We start from the raw sequence: 21,375 nt of genomic DNA, 5'->3' as shown, positions 1-21,375 counted from the left end.
TGTTGCAGCAAATGGCATTATTTCATTCTTTTTATGGCTGAGTAATATTTCATTGTATATATGTATCATGTCTTCTTTATCCATTCATCTGTTGATGAACACTTAACTTGCTTCCATGTCTTGTCCAATTACTGCTCCTTTTTTTTTTTTTTTTTTGGCGGTACAAAAAGAAAAAAGTACAGCACTTCTGGTTTCAGTTATGACATACAGAGTTTAGAAGTCACCCTTACAAGTCACTCACATTCTTACAACAAGAAAAAGCTGAACAAACTGAAAAATCAATGTCTATTCTTGGACCCATCAGAGAACAAAAATTTGAGTACGAACTGCAACTGGGAGAGACAGGTAAATCCAGAGTCACAGCTGAGATATTCTTACCGGGAGTAGAAGATGCTGGAGCTATAAACTGGTAGGAACACTTAAATGGTAATTTTTTTTTTTTTTTTTTTTTTTTTTTTTTTGCAGTACGCGGGCCTCTCACTGTTGTGGCCTCTCCCGTTGCGGAGCACAAGCTCTGGACGCGCAGGCTCAGCGGCCATGGCTCACGGGACTAGCCGCTCCACGGCATGTGGGATCTTCCCGGACCGGGGCACGAACCCGCGTCCCCTGCATCGGCAGGCAGACTCCCAACCACTGTGCCACCAGGGAAGCCCTAATTACTGCTCCTTTTAATGTTGAAAGTGTAAATTCTTATAATGTCTGTCGTTTATTAAGCCCCTTCCATGTACAAGCTATTTTATTTATTTATTTATTTATTTATTTGGCCACACCTTGCAGCTTGAGGGATCTTAGTTCCCCAACTAGGAATTGAACCCGGCTCTGGCAGTGAAAGTCAATGGTTAGTGAGTCCTAACCCCTGGAATGCCAGAGAATTTCCCCAAGTACAAGCTATTTTAGATATTTCATCTCACTTCATCTGCAGGAGAATCTTAAAAGAAACCAAGTCTCATCCTCACCACACGGCTGAGAAAGAGAAGATCAGACAGGTGAAATGACTTGTCCAAATCCATACAACATATAGGTGACAGAGTCAATATTCACCCCACTTCTGCCCAGTGTCGGACTCTACACTCACCCTTCTTGATGAGATACCCTCCCTCATCCCTTGTCTTCTGTCAGCCCCCACCCCTGAGCACGCCCTTACAGCTACCTCCTTCCCTCCTGACTGTAGTTCAAGTGCACAACATACAGCACTGTGGGCAAAGCCTTCTCTTCCATGTGAACTCTGCTGGTTTCAACACATTTAAGTCCAAAGCCCCAAATCGAAATGTGTGCCACTCAGCACAACTGTCACCACTGTTCAATAAATGCCAATTAGAAAGTTCCAGGCATTATGATATGGCATGACCCACCGGACCCCTTGCCGCAGCCTTAATCGTAATTGGAGCTTGTATAAGAGCCCTCCATTCATCTGTACTAACATATAGGATTTTAATCACAAATTTGCAGCTCTATGTGTCATTACAAAGGAGAAAAAGTCCCTTGCAATATTGTTAATTGACCTTAATCTAATGTGATGTGTAATACACTCAGCTGGATCCTCAGGCACTCTAGAAATAGAACAGTAAAACACCTCTTAAATCTAAATTATATTTGAAATAGAAAATTAAATTATTCCCAGCATCCTCAAACAAACCATGGACTGCTAAAATTTATCTAATTCTTTCCAAACAAGGCGGAAACTCCAGCCTGTCATGCCGATGCTTTATGAGTTCATCTACCTTGAAAGTCACACCAGCGTCTTCCTAATCGGCCACATGGCTGATGCCTGTAAGGGGATGAGTGGTCTAGCATGAGAGCACTGATCCCACATCTGTGCTGGCTCTGAGGTCAGGCTGACCTGGAAGGATCAGGTGATGTGTCTCAGAGTCAGACAGACCAGGGCTCATTGTCCATATGGCATTTACCACTCTGTGAACTTGGGTAAGTGACTCAGTGCTGCTGAGCCATGGACCATTCTGGTAAGGGTGTAATATCTCATTTTGGTTTTATCATGCATTTTTCCTAATGGCTACAAAGGTTGAACACTTTCTTATTTGCGTATCTGCTATCTTTATAGTCTCTTTGACAAAATGTCTGTTAATGTCTTTCACCCATTTTCTAAGTGTATTTTTACTGCTTAGTTTGAGATTTATATTCTAAATTCTATATCGGTCCTGAGTTAGATGCATCATTTGCAAAAATTTCCCTCCAGTCTGAAGCTTGTCTTTTCATCTTCATATCAGGGTCTTTCACAGAGCAAAAGGTTTTAGCTGCATGTTTTCCAATTTATTAATTTTTCTTTTAGGTATTATTATGTATTTGGTGTATCTTTGCTTAAGCCTGAATACTGAAGATTTCCCCCTTTTTTTTTGTCTAAAAGTTACATCGTATTTCATTTTATGTTTAAGTCCATATGTTTAATTTTTGTATAAAATGTGATATTTAAGTTGAGGTTTACTTTTGACCTACAGAGAGCCAATTGTTTCAGAACGATTATGTTACTGTTGCACCTTTTTCAAAAATTAGTTGAGTATATTTGTGTGGGCCTGTTTCCTGTTCTTTGTTCTGTTCCATTGATCTAGGTCTCTCTCTCCACCAATACCATACTATTGATCATTGCAGCTGTAGGGTGAGCCTTATTATTGGGTAGAGTGATTCCTTCCACTTTATTATTGGTTTACAAAAATTTTTTTAGCTATCTAAGGTTTTTGTGTTTCCATATAAATTTTAGGATAAACTTCTTTATGTCTACAAAAAACCTTCTGGATTTTAATAGGAACTGGAGTAAACATACAGATCAATTTAGAAAGAATTGACACTTTTACTATGTTAAGTCCCCCAACCCATAAACAAGTATAACTCTCCATTTATTTAAATCTTCTTTGATTTTTTTCAACAGCATTTTGTCATTTTCAGTATACTGATTATGCATATGTTTTGGTAAGTATATACTTAGGTGTTTCATCTTCATTGGAGCCACTGAAAATGCTCCAACAGATTATTTTTTTCCCTGCGGCACGCAGGCCTCCCACCACTGTGGCCTCCCCCGCTGCGGAGCACAGGCTCCAGACTCGCAGGCTCAGCAGCCATGGCCCACGGGCCCAGCCGCTCCGCGGCATGTGGGACCCTCCCAGACTGGGTCACGAACCTGTGTCCCCTGCATCGGCAGGTGGACTCCCAACCACTGTGCCACCAGGGAAGCCCTCCAACAGATTTTTAATTTTGGTTTCCCCATGTTCGTTGTTAGTACTATATAGAAGTAAAATGTATTATTTTCTGTTGATCTTGTATCCTGTGACTTTGCTGAACTCACTTACTAGTTCTAAGAGCTTTCTGTAGATTCTTTGGGATTTTCTACATAGACAATCATATCAGCTGCAAATAGGGTGACTGCTGAGAAAACTATGTTTTCTACCTCTTTCTCACATGCAGTTCTATCTATTCATACTCCAGATTTCAATCTGTGCTTCCTTCCCTAGGCTCACACATGAGCAGCAGGTAGGAACTGGCAGAAACTTTCAAAACTCCATCTCATTAATCCCTGTCCATGGAGGAGAGTAGTCCAGATTTATTTTTCCACTGTATGTATTACATCACATACATAGAACATTTCCATCTCAAGTAGGCAGTGTTATCTATAGTCAGTTTGATATTTAAATAGTATTTTAAAAATCCTGACATTTCAAAAATAGAAATAAAAAAGAAGTCCACCTTACAGATTTACTGTGAATGACAAATGACAAAAAGTATATGAGAGCTCTTTGCACATTATAAATTCTTCAACAGCTGTTAGTGATTGTGGCCAGCCATGAATTTGCAAATTCTCAATCCCCTACATTCTCCACTGCAGGACACAAGAGAGTGGGGGTCTTTCCTGCGTGACTGGAAACACCAGGATCTTTCAGATTCTCTAAGTGGTAACCAAACAAAAGCATTTCTTAATATATAAGAATCTCCAAAAAAACTTTGTTATCTTCAAATTTATAGGCATATGTGGTAGTGTTTGAGGAGGGGATAAATCAACATAACAAAAGAAAAAAGAAAGCCTGCATTGAATCAAAAGAGCATAATTTATCCCACTTCTTAGTGGCCTTTTAAATAGATATTAAACTGGACTAAGATACTATAATGTCTATAAAAGATTTTAGCAAAGGTAAGTTTATTTTAGTGACCTTTTAAAATCTAATCAACCCACTCATATCCTGAAATCCAGAGGCAAATTCTGTCATAATCAACAGGATGTTTTCAAAAAGCAATTTCTGAGACCCCACTTGATACATTTTCCACTCCCTTACTTCTGTGAGATTCTGACTTGTTAGATATTGAATGTTGCAGTGAGATCTTATTTAAAACTAATTCCCAGGCACACTTGGGAGTGACTAACCAAGCCAACTTTAGGGTCCCCCACATGTCACCAGGCAGTTCGAGTGTTGCTTTGGGTGGAGATGACACTCAGGTATGTGGAAATCTGGAGGTAAGTAGAAGGAGCACATTGGGGTCTTACTGGAATCCCTCAAGAGATAATATAGAAAGGACCAAAAGCATCTTCCCCTGCCGTGTAGAATCATAATGTTTAACATCTACTGGTCTGTCCATCACTAAAGGGAGACCCTGTCTGTGACTCTGGTTTTCCTTGCTTCCATTTCCAAAACTGCCTCTAAAGATAAACTTGTAAAATGAGGGTTTTAGATCTGACCCTCTGCTGGAATTAATTTTCTTGGGCAAATATTCTCCATAATAAATCACAAATAATTTATTAAGCTCAGAAGGAAAAGAAGAAGATGAAGATAGAAAGTTGAATTTATTATTTTAACCGCCAAAAATCTCATCTCTTTTTTGTGAACACCATATTTTCTTTGTAAGAAAAAGACATATCGCATATGCATGAAAATAAGTGCACCTATATTGTATTCCAACCGTGCTGATGGAACTAACAAATGCATAATCAGTCTAGCCCATTCCTTTGAAAATAAATTGATTTTTCAGCACTCTTCCCCAAACTCTGGTTGCTTCGAAAATAAAATCATTTTCTTTCTTTCTGACACCAGTGCATTTTAAATGTAAACATTTTCTCATCTAATGATTGCTTTTACGGTTTTCTCCCACTGATTGGACATACCTAATTATCCAAATAGCTATTTAAATAGAATACATTTTCAGTAATGTCTTTAAAGTGCCTCTTATGGAGATGCAGCTTTCCATGACCTTTAAACAACAACCACTTTTCTTGTCTCAGCCCTGAATGAAATATGGCATCACAGACAATCTTGACGCCAATACGTATTGGTATCGATATCTACATGTTTTTATTGTTAATTGCCAAACACGGTAGCTCTATGTTCATAAAAGGTGATTGAAAGTCTTTGTACAATATGTGAAACTGGCTGTTTTCCACTTATAACAGGACATGAACCCAGTTTTATCACTGATGCTTATTTTCTGTTGACGTTTTTATGAAAACGAATGTAGATTGGGATTGCCCCACTCTGTTCAAGCTTTGACAGAAGACCATACTGTAGCATGTGAATCAATGTTCTCTCCACTTTGAAAAGCACCCTAAATGGAAGCATAATAGCTTTTCTAGAATCATCTAGTATGACTTTGGTGTGAAGGTCTGAATCAGTTGGCTACTAAGGTACATTGCATTGATTAATTATTTTTATTTGTATACATGTGTTTGTCAAAACCCAATGTTTTCCTGAGCACTTCAAATGCAATTATTTTTCTCTTCTCTCATGTGTAATTGATGTATCTATGCTCTTATAAGGACTGCATGTGACATATTATCCACATAAATGACAGAATATAGAAAAATATATATATGTGTGTGTGTGTATGAGAGTTGGGATATTATTGCAATGTCTTCAGCTTGAACTAGAAGAACTGGATTGAATTCCAGTGTTTGTGTAGTGTTTTCTTTAATTTTTCATGGGCTTGAATGTATAGCAACAGTAATAAGCTTCTGAGTTTTTAAGCAACTTTCCCTGATGGTATTTTCTTTTCTCTCTCTTTTTTTTTTTTTTTTTTTTGCTTTTTGCTTTTTATGCAAGTCACACCAGTCTTCCCATGGTTCTTTGAAGAAGCCAAATTCCCTCCTGCCATAGGATCTTTGTTCCTTTACTCAGAATGTGACTCCAGCTTTGCATGGCATTTTCTACACTTTCCTTAATTAACTTCTACTCAGCCCACAGATTTAAACTCAGATGTGATGTTTTCAGGAAACCCTTCCTTTCTGTCCATCACTGTTTGGTCCACAGCACTAAAATCTCTCCAAAAACAGTGCTTGTCTCAGCCACACACAGTTATTCATCAGATCATGGGGCGGGGTGGAAAAAGAATGACTAGGAGAGCCTTGAACACATAGAATTTTATCTCTTGTTAGTGATTTTCACCAGGGGTAGGGATGTATGGGTAACATGATCAGGTTATGTTTTAAATGAATAACACTGTCAGCAAAATAGTTGATAAAATAACATTGATTTTAGGAACATTCAGGAGTAAAATTGGTGAATAAGATGGGATGATTGGCTTGATATGTATAAAGGGAGAGGAAAGAGCCTGGGGCATCCTGTGGGTTTCTGGCTGGGTGACTGGCGGGGTAAGTTGTGAGGTGTTGACACAAGAAGAGATGATGTAGATTAGGATGGATGGAAGCAGGAGGAAGGACAATTCTGTCCAAAATAGGCTGAGTCTGAATTCCTGCAAAGCATCCAACTGGGGTGTGAGGGTTGGATATAGACATGTGAAAGCCATCAACACAACTTGTAGTGTTGTTTACATCATGGTTATTCAGAACTCGACCAGAAAAAAAATGTGAGCATTAAGACAAAGGTAGAGAATAGAAAACTGGCCAGTAACAGAGATAAAGACAGGAAGAAGGCTCAAGGGTCTCCAAAGTACATGTTGCCAGGGCTATTAAAGGATTTTCAAGAAGGATCAAGATCAGGGGCAAACAGTAACTCAGGAAAGAGAATGATTCAGTGAAACAATTGAATGTAATCCTCAGATAAGGAATATACTGCTGAGAATAGTTTTCAAGAACCTCGCTAAATCAGTGTAACCAGAACAACCCCCCACTTCAATATCTGATCAGATTCTTCAACTGCCACCATCCCCGGGTAATGTTTGATCCCCTTGGCTTGTCCACTCAAGAATCCTGTTCAGTCAGTTTAGCCAGAACCTCCCTTATCCCTGATGTTTCCTCTCAGTGATTTTCCATCAACTGACCCCCACTCTACTTCTTGGCTACAAATTCCCACTTGCCCAACCTCTCTCTCCCACTGTAAAATTCCATTGCCCTGGTCTCTATACTAAATAAAGCTGCCTTACTATCTTTAACAAGTGTCACTGAATATCTTTTCTTTAGTAGTTGTCCTATGGTTATCAGAAGCTCTAATTGTCATCTTGTTGATATATACTTGCGTTATAACAAGATTGTTATGATGAAAACAGCAATATGTGTCACTTCATACTGGTCAGAATGGCCATCATAAAAGTCTACAAATAATAAATTCTGGAGAGGGTGTGGAGAAAAAGGAACCCTCCTATACTATTGGTGGAAATATAAATTGGTGCAGCCACTATGGAGAACACTATGGAGGTTCCTTAAAAAATTAGAAATAGAATTACCATATGATCCAGCAATCCCACTCCTGGGCATATATCCATAGAAGACAAAAACTCTAATTCAAAAAGATACATGCACCCACAATGTTCATACCAGCACTATTTACAATAGCCGAAACTTGGAAACAGCCCAAGTGCCCATCAACAGACCATTGGCTTAAGAAGATGTGGTACATATATACAATGGAATATCACTCAGCCATAAAAAAATGATGAAATAGTGCCATTTGCAGCAAAGTGGATTTACTTAGAGAAGTAAATCAGAGAAAGACAAATATCATATGATATCACTTATATGTGGAACCTAAAAAAGTAATACAAATGAATCTATATATAAAATAGAAACAGACTCACAGACATAGAAAACAAACTTATGGTTATCTAAGCAGAGAGGGAAGGGGGTTGGGATAAAGTAGGAGTATGGGATGACAGATAGAAAATACTATAAATAAAATAAACAACAAGGATTTACTGTATAGCACAGGGAACTATATTCACTATCTTATAATAACCTATAATGGGAAAAATCTGAAAAAAATAAAAATAAAGCTGAGTCGCTTTGTTGTACACCCGAAACTAACACAATATTGTAAATCAGCTATAATTCAATTAAAAAACACAGAAATATGATGAAAAGTTTTGGAGACTTGGCCAGAGTCATTGAGCAAATAAGGAAACTGAGGTCCGGGAAGGCGCAAGCACGAGCTTCAGGATCACATGGTTGGTGAAAAGCAGAAGCCTATGCTTACCTCTGTCATGCAACTTCAATAACCAACAGGTTTCCCCTCCCTATTCATGACATAACCCTTCAGTAACCCCATGGGACCCTTAAGATAAAACTTTGCTTTTCAGATCTTAGCAGCTTTTATTGATCTCTTGACAACCTTGATACATGAAAGGTGACTGCACAAAGAATCAAATAATAAATAAAGAGAAAATCTTTCAGTAAGATTTTTGTGAATATCATTACAATGTTCCCCAAAATGTTCTCAACATTAAGTCTATATCAACATTACAAGTCCTATCCTATGGTGAATACCTGGTATTATTATTGAAAGAGACAGAGAGTGAGTATTTTTATGATTGCATTTTAAAAGTTCTGTTCAAAACTGAACACTTTCATTAAGATATGTGACTTTTCAAGACTGTCTTCAAAACCAGTTCTTCAGCCCTCCCACATATGGTTTTAGTCTCCCAGTATTAGGGCCATGCATACTTCTTCTCTCATATACAGCATTTTACACAAAAACTCAATCTCACATAAATCCACACTGGAGGGAGATGGAAGGCAAAGAAAAGCAAAAGGATAATGTAGATAATATTATGTTAAAAACCATGTTGGGAGAGATGCAGCTCCAGAATGGTGGAGTGAGGACGTCCAACATTCTGATCATTCGTAAGAGCAAAAAGAAAATATTGTCAAAATCAATTTTTTCAGAACTTTCAAAATTAACAAAAGGTTTAAAACAATCTGTGGAAAGTGACTGAATATCAGAACAGCAATCTTTGTGATGCTTTAACCCATCCTATTCCCAGCTCCATCATCACCTGGAAAACCAACAGCCTCCCAGTCACAGTAGTTTTGAAAATTAGCAGTCTAAGAGCAACTGGAATAGGCAGAGAGGATTCAGATCTCCAAAAAAGTTCATTTCCCAGAGAACTGTCATTATATAACCCATCTGGCAGCTCCCTGGATACTCCCCATTCACAAGGTTTGTCTCCATCTGACATGACTCAGAACTTGCTCAGTGAGAACAGCTATTTCCCCAGGACAATTTTTGGAAAATGCAAGCTTCAACTGTTTAACATTAGAACTGCATGAGTGATGATAAAACTTGGGGCAGACAAAAGGATGACAAGAAAAAACTTAAAAGGAAAGATGGGGAATGAGATGTCCATAGTAGACTTTGAAAAGCTCTGAAATATTCCTGAAAATCTAGACGGCCAGGCACTTTCATAGGACTGGATGCATGCCCAGGGCTGTGACATGCATGGGAGAGGACCCAGCTCTCACCATTGAATGATGGTGAGGTTCTATGTGAGCAGGAAGTGAAAACTAAGGCAGAGTTGTAAACCACCAGACTGTTGAAGATGTGCCTTAATATATGCACAAAGGTCCTTAGCAAAGACTGAGAGATTTGTTGGTCCAAGGCATTTAATGAAATCTCTGTGCAACAATTTACTGACCCTAAGTTAACTGAACAGATACTAGAGTGGCCACACATGAAAAACAAATACAAACTTTACAGGATTAATTCAAAAGTCACTAAAGAAAAAGCAGCAACAACAAACTCTGGAGGAAGGAAGAAAATGTGACTTCTGGACTTGCCAAATTATATTGTTTAAATGTCTATTTTTCAACAAAATTATGTGACATGCAAATAAATAGGAAATGTTGGCCCATCAACTAATACTAATACCAGGCACAACCAGGCTGTCAACTCTCACTATTTCTATTTAACATTATACTGGAAGTTCTAGGCAGAGCAATTAGGTTAAATAAAAAAGTAACAATAAAAGGAACACAAATTGAAAAAACAGGTCTAAAACTATCCTTACCTGTAGATATGTCTATGTAAAGACATGATTTTGTATACAGAAAGTATATATGAATCCTCAAAACAAACTTTTAGAACAAATATATGAGTGGAGCGAGATTGCAGAATAAAAGATGAAATGCAAAACTCAATTGTGTTTCTATACTCAAGCAAGGAACAATCCAAAAATAAATTAAGGAGACAGTTACATTTACAAGATATACAAAAGGATAAAATACTAAGGAATACATTGAACAAGAGAAGTATAAGACTTGTACAATGAAAACTACAAGGTATTGTTGAAATACATTTAAAAGAACCTAAATAAATGGAAAGACATCCATGTTTTCTGGATGAGAAGAATTAACATTCTCCAGTTCTCCAAAACAGATTCAACATGTTCCTTATCAAAGTCTTGGTTGATATTTTTGCAGAGAGTAACATATTCATACAAAAATTCGTATGAAAACGCAATGGACCCCCACATAGTCAGAACAATCTTGAAAAAGAAGGACAAAATTTAGATGATGCATACTGTATACCTCCCAATTTTAAAACTTACAAAGCTACAGTAACAAAAGCTGTGTGGTACTGGCATAAGACTAGATACATAGATCAATAAAATATGATTGAGAGGCCAAAAGTAAGTAAACTCAAGTTTATGGCAAATGACTTTCACTAAAGGTCTCAAGACAAATGTCTTTTTAAGAAATGGTACTGGGACAATTGGATATCTGTGTGTAAATGAATAAAGCGAGATTTCTACCTCATCTTATACACAAAAATAACTCAACATTGTTCATAGACATAAAATGTAAGTGTAAAACTAAAAACGTTTTAGAAAAAAAAATGTGACATTGGATTAGCCTATGGGCTCTTAAGATACAACACCAAAAGTGTACTTACCAAACAAAATATAGATAGATTGAACTTTATTAAAAATAAAAATTTCTGTTATGTGTCATCTAAAAACTCAAATTGAAAAGTCAATCTACATAATGGGAGAAAATGCTTGCAAATCACATAACTAGTAAGGGATGACATCCAGACTGAAGAGCTTTTGCAAATAATCTAATTTTAAAATGGGCAAAGGACTTAATAGATAGTTTTCAAAAGAAGATATACAAATGATCAATAATCTCAAGAAAAATGCTTAATATCATTAGTCTTTAGGGAAATGCAGATCTAAATCGCAATAAGATATTTCTTCACAGTCACTAAAGTCAAAAAGAAAGGCAACACAATGTCACATTAAAGATGTGGAAAAGTTGAATTCTCATACACTCCTTTTGAAATTGTAAAATTATACAGACACTTTGGAAAACAGTTACACAATTTCTGTAGATGTTATACTTAGAGTTACCATATGACCCAGCAATTTCACTCCTAGGAATTTACCTAAGATAATTGAAAGTATATGTCTACACAAAGCCCTCTGTGCAAATATTCCTGGTAGTATTCTTCATAATAGCCCAAAATGGAAACGACCCAAATATCCATCAACTGATGAATAGATAAACAAAATGTGTTCTATTCATAGAGTGTGATATGATTTGGTAATAAAAAGGAATGAAAAATGACACATGCTACAATGTAGATGAACTTTGAAAACATTATGCAAAAAGAAAGAAGCCAGATACAAAAGACCATGATTCCATTTGTGTTAAATGGCCAGACTTGGTAAATCCATAAAGACAAAGTAGACTTCCCTGGTGGAGCAGTGGTTGAGAGTCCGCCTGCCAATGCACGGGACACGGGTTCGTGCCCCGGTCCGGGAAGATCCCACATGCCACAGAGTGGCTGGGCCCGCTAGCCATGGCCACCGAGCCTGGGCGTCCAGAGCCTGTGCTCCGCAACGGGAGAGGCCACAACAGTGAGAGGCCTACATACTACAAAAAAAAAAAAAAAGAAGAAGAAGACAAATTAGATTGGTGGGTTTTAGGGGATGGGGAGGGTCAAATCAGAATTGACTGCTGATGTGTACAGAGTGTTTTTGAGGGTGACAAGGACATTCTGAAATTAGATAGTGGGGATGGTTGCACAAGTCTGTGAATATACAAAAAACACTGAATTGTACACTTCAAAGTGAGAATTTCAGAGTATATGAATTACACTTTAATAAAGCTGTGACTGGGAGAAAATAAAGGAGAGAGAGAGATTCTCTGGATCAGGGAAGGAGATGAAGACACTGGTCTTTGCAATGTCCTGTTCTGTCACAGTGAAATGGGAATAGGGTGGTGGTAGGCATATCCTCAGGAGCATCACCTCAAATCTGTTCAACATTAGGAATTACCACAATAATTGCTGGGCTTAAAAATAGATTTTGGGGCTTCCCTGGTGGCTCAGTGGTTGAGAGTCTGCCTGCCAATGCACGGGACACGGGTTCGTGCCCCGGTCCGGGAAGATCCCACATGCCGCAGAGCAGCTGGGCCCGCGAGCCATGGCCACCGAGCCTGGGCGTCCAGAGCCTGTGCTCCACAACGGGAGAGGCCACAACAGTGAGAGGCCTGTGTACCGCAAAAAAAAAAAAAAAAAAAAAAAAAAAAAAAAGATTTTGATCAGTTAAACATCTATATACTCACCCTTTAGATTTTTCTAGATTATAAAATTTTACAGTAATCCACATGGCCCCCTTTTTACCTATTCTCTCACATTACTCCCCAAGTCATTTTTAGGGTCTGTAAAACACAAGCATTTAGCATAAATATTGTCCTCAAGAATATTCATGAGATTATACTTTTATATTAATTGAAAATTCAGCACAAATCCTTATTTTATCACACTTAATGATTATCATAATTCCCTTCTTTTAAACCCAATTATTTTTCAATTAGAAATTCAAATGATTTTTAAAGTTTCTATCTTCATCTTTAAGTGACAGAGGCACTCCACATAGATTATTTCAATTATATTTTAAAATATTGTGTAATGAGGATATGTTTAAATGTCAATTAAAGTATTGTGATAAGAAAACCAAATTCATTAATGAAATATAAGATGATAAATATCTAATTATTTCTTGAAAATCTCCATTAAACATTTTTAGCATTTCATTAATGTGTGGAAGAAGCAGAATAGAGTTTTTAAAAAATCCCTTAAAGGTTTTAGTCATCTCCTTCTATGCTCCAAGAGCTGTTAATTCATTTATAATCTGCTTGGACCCTATGTCATTAGCAGGTGAAGCAGGAAAGGACTTTGAGGTCCCATAGGAACAATAAGTGTGAGAGGGCTGAGGACAAGGAAGGCAAGCATGTTACCTTCAGAGAACTCGATTGGTTTAAGATCGTTGGAGTCCATGACATATGAGGAAAGGCAACAAGAACCTTTCCATTTATCTCATTTAGTCCTCTAAAAACAAATCTGTAAAGTTAGTGCTATACACAGGAGGAAATTATGACTCAACCTCTGTTAAGGGTCTTACATCAACTCACCAAGTCTTGAAAAAGCAGACCTGAGCCTCAAACTCATTTTTGTAATTCTTCTGTAAGTTTTTGCCTTTATCCCAGCTGCCTTTCTCATTGTTACTGCTGTGGAGAAAATGGCGTAGGGTCAAGTGAGGTGGAAAATGAATAGAAACTTGAAAAAAAGGGGCACTGAAGGGATATGCATCTCATTCATCCCCAATAACTATGCCCAAGACCACTTTGCCTGACTCACAGAAGCCATTCTTGTGAAACCTTGCTGAGCTAAAAGGGAAATTTCAGGTTGTGTTTCTGTAAAGATGGATAATCCCAACAAATGAACTCTTTAGTCAAAAGGAGATTCCAGGCAATGACTGGTGACTATGCTATGCTGACTTGATATTTGTTGAATAATCGGTCTCTACTGCCAACCAGAGTTGAGATGGATGTTCACGCACAGGCAGCCCCAGACGTTCAAACTGAACCATCACTTCAGTAATAGTTTAGTATGTGTTTCTATCCACAGTGTGTCAGTAGGGGAGAAGTATATGAATGTGTGGACATGACACCATTTCTTTCAAGGTTCAGTCTTTCAAAGTAGAAATTGAAATAGCCATTCATGCTCTCTATGAATATTTCCTCAACATATGTTGCATATTCAGCTATGAATTAGATTATTTTGTGAAATAGATACATCCAAGGTCCAGCTCACCTCTACAAGCCATTTATAATATAACCAGTTAGCATAATTCAGCACATAAGAAATAACAGACCGATTCAAAGTAAATAATTAAGGGAGATGTGAAATTTCAAGAATAATAGAAAAGGGTTTTACCACTTACTAGTCATGAGACTTCAAACATGTTACTTAGCATGTGTCTCAGTTTTCTTGTCTGTAAAATGGAGATAATAAAAAATGGATATAATATGTTTTATTGCCTATGTTGTTATTATGATAAATGACATGCATGCAAAGTGTGAAATGCAGCCCCTGACAAACATTAAATGCTCAATAAAAGCTAATTATTATTTAGTAATTAATAAATTATAATTACAACTAAATTGTTTATGATTTCAAACAAGTCATTCATCTTTGGTTAGAGTCTAGTCAATGTAAATGTGGAAATCAAATTAGGCAGAGGATCCTAAAAATTCCTCCCAGGCAGATATCTTCTGACCCCAGTTGGAATGATCAAAAGATCATGGAGTATCAAATTCCATTTGCCTCTCTGATTATCTACACCCTTGTCAGAACTTTGAGTACTTTCTCTCCTTCTCATTTATCTTAGTAGACTAGATTTGTCAACATCTGCCCTTGTGTGCTGATGAGTGTAAGTTGAGCTGGACACAAATTACCTTGACACCCTAGTAGAGAGATTGGAAATGCTATTTTCATGTATTTGTTAATAGCTGTCCTCCCCAACAGCACCCATGTGACCTTTAAATACCACAGACTCTAAGTGACAAAGGAGAATAATAATGGCATTTTAATTGATTGGTAAATTATTGAGCAGCATTAGCTAATACACCATAACACCTCTTCCCTCTCCCTGCTCCACTCCGTCTCACTGGAACAAATCATTCTGCTCTCTGGGGGATTCCTGTTTTTCTTACAGTGAATCTGTGATCCATTTGACCCTGTCTTCTGTGGTGTAACATATAAATTGTTAAAAAAAATGTGTGCAGATAATGTGAGGGAAAATACCTATGTGGAAATTGTATGCTAAAAAGCAAATGTCATTGTAGTCTACATTTCACTGCAGTTTTAACCATTCAGAGTAAAATATAAACAGATAGCATTTCGGATTTATTCTTGCAATTTTAAAATGTGATTTTAAAATTAATTTAACAACAAATTTAAAGTTCCTTTGGGCAAGATTCTCTGGGGTTTCTAAATTTCTGACCCTGGTAGGAATTACCAAGCTCTGATACTGATCCCAAAGGAGTGACTAAATGATTTTTATCCCATAATATGACATTACTACCTTTGGAATCATTTTGTTTATAGCAATCCAAATAAATCCTCCCAGCCCAATGAAACTCTGGCCTCATTTAAAACTCCCAAATCATCTCAACCCACCTTGAGTTCACTCCTTCTTGGAAATAGTTAGAATTTTGACCACTCTAGATGTCAAGACTAAGGACTCTTTTGCACACTTTTGTATTTTTCAATCTTTTCCTCCCAACTAGATCTCAATTTTCAGGAAAATCTTACAGGTCTCCAACACTTTTCATGTTGCACAGTGCAGAAACCAGGGGAAAGTGTGGAAGAAGTGGGGGACACAGAGGCATCAGGAACAGCCTGTGTGGCCATGAGAAATGGATTCTCTGAATCACAATCTCTTAATCTGTAAAGTTCCATGGAGTCGTTGTAAGGAAGAAATAAGAAACCTTGGTGTTCCCTATACAAGGTGTTTGGGTTGACATAGAGCTGTGCAGACCAGACCTCTCCAAGGAAGGCTTTGTTTCCCCAGATACTGAGAATGTGGTCAGCAGACATCCCCCAGCCACTGTGGGGTTTGCCTCAGCTGCAAAGAACTGTCTGCCCAAGGACACATCTGTCCCAGAGCAGCCCGCATCTAATGACTAACTGTCAATCAATTTCAATCCAAAGCAATAAATCTCTGATTGTCCTTTCAGGTTTTCCTTGCGCCCAATATTAGATTCTCACCCTCTCTTCCACTGATGTTGATCCCTGAATTGTACCCTGCTGCCAAATTCTGCCCCACCACCTGATGCCAGAGAATAAAACCTGCAAGGAACTTGTTACACACTAATCTTATAATTGAGTCTTTATCTCTTCCTCCAAGGACAGAAAACCCAGCCTTCCTGGTTCCCTGATCATCCCTCTTTCTGAATTATCCTCTGTTGCTCCTCTGATAAGATCCTTTAAGCTAATATCACTGCAAAATTCCCTGGCCTTATAGTTGTCCATTCCCCAAACACTCTCTCCCACACATCCACTGTCACCAACAACATAAACATGGAACGACTTAGGGCACCTCCAATAGTCTCTCACATTTCTTTGTTCTATGGGACATGTCCTCTTCCCTCAAAATGCCATAATTCCTCTGTCTCCTTGAAGATTTAGTTCTCTCTTCAGCTTCCTTGAGAAATCATCTTGGGTCCCTTAGTTTGTGTATGGTGTTCCTTGGCACTCTGGGCTTCCTCTTTCTTTTTTTTTTTTTTTTTTTTTTTTTTTGCGGTACGCGGGCTTCTCACTGCTGTGGCCTCTCCCGTTGTGGAGCACAGGCTCCGGACAGGCAGGCTCAGCGGCCATGGCTCACGGGCCCAGCCACTCCGCGGCATGTGGGATCTTCCCAGACCGGGGCACGAACCTGCGTCCCCTGCATCGGCAGGCGGACTCGCAACCACTGCGCCACCAGGGAAGCCCTGGGCTTCCTCTTGCATGTAACAATTGTGCTATGATAGACTGTACATTTTTAGGTATATTTCCCATTAGTCGATAAACTCATAATGGGAATGGTGCTGACAGGGAAAGGCACACTCATCTCCATAGCTGCAATTCCTAGCACAGGGTCCTGGGTTTGTTAAGCATTCAGAATCATTTGTGGAAAGACTGGATGAATGAGCAAGTGAACTAATGAATAGATGATGCTTTTTTCAGAGTGTCAGTTTAGTCATCTTTCTAGATTTTTCCCCTCCTGTTACCATTAATATTTGAGAAGTGAAAACCCTTTGACATGATTCCAAACCAAGAGGAGCTGGACTAGTTTTCTGTATATCTGCCTGCCCAATAATCTTGCAGCCCAAGTCCCAAGAAAGGAGGAAGACAGTAAGCATGTGCTATTTTTGCCTGCAGGGTGATCAAAAACATGTGTCCACAAGTAAAACTACTGTCCCCACAGATATACTTATAGTGGCAGTGTGTATGTAACCTTCTCCCTGGACAGATGCTAAAATTAGTTCATTCAAATAATCATTCAAATTTCACGTCCTATACAAGTTCGGTATCAAGATGCTCTTGAGTTTGAGAAAGCAATGGGGAGCAACACCCAAGAAATGACTTGTATGTGTAAGCTCAGAAGGTGAGCATATACTCAGAAGCTGGTCCTAAAGCCAAAGAAAGGGGGAGAACATCAATGCAATGGGTTAGAGTTGGCAATTCAGGAACAGAAGTGGACAAAGGAGAAGGAGCTTCACTCTAGAGTTAGGCAATTGGGCTCTGAGGCTCGTTATGCTCATGTGAAAATGAGGATAATGATACTTAATTCCTAGTAATATGATGAATGTTTTTTATCCTTTGTGGTGAGGGTTGGAAATATGTTTAGGATTGTGGGCACAAGCAATATGACCATCATTGAATGCCTTCTATCTGTCTGATGGCAGACGGTAGAAGACAATTTTACTTAGTTTCTAATCCTGCCCAGGAACAGCTCTGTTATATGACCACTCATATTTAGATTAGAGTTCCTGGCCTTGGTAAGTTTAAACTCTTGCAGAGCAGGCATTATCAACATGACAGAACTCCTTCCTAAGATGGGCAGAGGTGTTTGGAGGACTGTCTCCAGCTGCAATCACTTGCATTTAAGAAATATTTTCCTCTTGAAAACAGACTTACTTATGTGTCTTGAATCTTTGTGGTTTCCCTCTGAGTATTGATCTATGGGTATGAAGGGAATAACAGCAACAACTCAGAAGCCCAGAGCTAATCTCCAAACCTCTAGAGAGATAAGGTTTCTCCCTCACTGCTGAGCCCCAAGTTGTAAGAAATCTGGGCTCCCTTAGCTCTCATGGGCTATGTATGGAGTACAGGAAATCTTTCCAATGCATCTGTAAAAAAACACACATGGAATAATATAAGTGCTATCCTGCCATGCCATGGGTACCAGTGTCAATCAGAAGACAAATCAAAAGTAAAGGAGTAATAAAAAGAATCTCCCTCTGGCACTTGATTCTTTTCAGCCACATCAACCAGTTAGAACGATGATGGATGACGAACAACTCAGATAATCCATGAGCTGTAGATGAGCCTGTCTCCTCTTGCCTTTAGCAATTGGCTCCCAGGCCAGCAATCTAGATGGAAGACTTTCCAGATTTACAGCACAGGGATTTGGGGGAGGGAAAGAGAACATATGGAGAGGAATTTGAAATGAGCCTTGAGTAGTTAGTAAAATTTCCAGGTTCACAGCCGCTAAATTCTGGCTCATTCTGATGTCAGATACAACTGACCCTAAATATGTATGTATTGCCAGTCACCAGTTCTGGCAATGGGGCATAGAGAGGCAATGCAATGGTTTGGTTAAGACTGGTATTCTGGAGTCAGTCTCCCTGGGAAGGAGCACACTGTAAGGCTTGGGCCACCACCTCCTCTTCTGGGCCCCAGGTTCTTCACCTGTAAGATGAAGTTAAGAATACTTGCCCACAGGATTGTTGTAAGGATAAATGAGTTAATACAAATGAGGGGTTTAGAAGAATGCTTCAGTAACTTCCCAATAAGTGGTTGCTATTATAACTATTAATGAAGAGAAGGATAGACACAGTCATTCTATTCTGCTCCCTCTAACTTCCAGCAGAACTCCAGACACCACCCTCCTGCCCAGAGCCCCTAAATGCCTCCCTCCTCAGGTGTGCCGTTTGATGCGCCTGTCAATCTTTGCCATCATCAATGACCTTGCATTACATGTGTGCTGTAGCTGTCTTCATGTCCTGCATCACATGCTCCTCAGTATCTCATCTTGAGCAGTCCTCTCAAACCCAGCCCCCGCCCCTCAATCCACTTAGATGCAGCATCTTCAGGTGATAATTCTGATAATGCCACCTTTCCTGTCTATAAAATCAGACACATCCTTTAATATAATTTGGCCTCAGTTCTCCATCCATGATATAGGAGCTAGAAATACATTACCTCTAAGGTTATTTTCCACTTTAATTTTCTGTGATTTTATGACTACAAACTGTGGGTTATTAAACAAATAATCCAGTTCCACCTTATGGATCTAAGAGACACAGTAGATGTTCCCCAAGATGGAAGTGAGGTTCAGTATTATCAAGGTAAAGAGCTCTGGACACAGGTCATAATGGAAGAGATGTTTATCCCTGGCAAACTGACGTGTTACTAACAAGGGATAAAACTTACTCAGTGTCAAAGGAAAGCCAAGGATATACTGAGGAAAGTGGCCACTTGACCTGATCCTCTTTTTGGAAGGTAAAAGTTAACAATGAACCAGAGGCTAGGATAGTCAACAGAAGAAATAACCTGGAAGCAAGTGTTCTAAGAAAAAGGCTGGGAACACCAGGAAAGAAAAGCAAAACAAAACAAAACAAAAAACTCTGGGGACTCTTTGTGTTAGTAGTTACTCTTTGGCAGAGATTTTATTTTCAGAGGACTGAACGAAGGTGGGCAATGCCATTTCCTTTTTCAGGACAAATAAGATCACAGTTCACCGTGATCTGAAAGAAGGAAATACCTCAATATCACCTTTTGGATTTGAACATCACCAAAGTCTGTGTGTGTGTGTGTGTGTGTGTGTGTGTGTGTTTGCACAGACTCCTAAACTGGAGTCAAATGAGATGTAAAAAATATCCATGATGAAAACCATTTGGAAAACATTAAAGAATTGAGCCCAAATCAGGAGTCCTGATGTTTTGTGGTTTTTCTCTCTCCTCTTAGCCACAATATGGTCATTCTAAAGATCTCCATAGTGTTTGATGCTTTAATTTTCTTCCCTGTGTATAAGATAATTTGTTTTCAGTTGAGGTAACATCTGTTTCTGTAGATAATTAAGTTATTAGATGTCGATCAATTTAATAAAGCTACAAGGCTTTCCTGACTTCTTTATGCATAATCAATGAATTTGGATGCAAAATGTGAAAACTTTACTTTTAATAAATGATCTAAAACTTCCATTAACATAGTCATTTTGTAATTATGTTGTGCTGGCAATCAGAGAGCTATGCAAACATGGCATTATGAAAACAAAGATTATTCAGTCATTACGGGGTAGCAAGAGAGGCCAGGGAAGTGGTCTATCTCCCTTTTGCCCTTGAACAACAGTTTCTGCTCTTTATTACCTGACATAATTTTATTTTATACCTCCTATGGTTAATGCTTCTATTCCACCGGTTATAATAGATGTCATTTCTAGAGTGTTCTAGGCATTTTGCATATATTTTCCACACTTAATCTTCCCAGTTACTCTGGGAATAATATAATAATATAAGTAATTATTAATATTCTTCATTTTACAGATGGCTGAGAGAGACTGGTAACCCGTGGGGTCTCCCCAGATGGAATCAGAATTCAAAACTCAGCCTCTGGACTTTGGAGTCCAACCTTCATCTTAAATCTCCCTCTTTTACCTCTTTATTGCACCCCTAATTGAATACATGTTTCCAGAGTTATTAACTCTGTACCTTGTTTCTTGTTTGTTCATTGACCTGTGATAGTTTAAGGGGAATCAAGCAGCTTTGATTCCCATAGATTTCAAAAGACATCACACAAGGCCCAGAATTCTTTGTTTCTGGAGTTTGGGCAATTAGTAGATAGACCGTCTTCACTATGAATAGTGGGGGTAAATTTTCAAGTTGATGGGACGCCAGCAAAAGAATGAATCAGGATTGAGGTTAAACAGTGCAGAAAAAACTTGAATCAAGATTACCTTCTAGTTATAGAAAATATACAAATTCCTTTAAAGCCAAAATAGTTTGTGACTTTCATCTTAATCTTGTGTGCTATACAAACATGGGGATATAAATTTGCAAAAGAGCCTATTTATGCCTTTGTTGTCTAATTTGATAACTCTTATTTCATTTAAGACATTCTTCTTAATTTGTAATTTTTAAAGCCAATAGCATAAAGGCAGTGG

The sequence above is a fragment of the Hyperoodon ampullatus genome (assembly GCF_949752795.1).
Source record: "Hyperoodon ampullatus genome assembly, chromosome: 8".
Classification (NCBI taxonomy): domain Eukaryota; kingdom Metazoa; phylum Chordata; class Mammalia; order Artiodactyla; family Ziphiidae; genus Hyperoodon; species Hyperoodon ampullatus.
Note: the sequence above shows the minus strand (reverse complement) of the source record.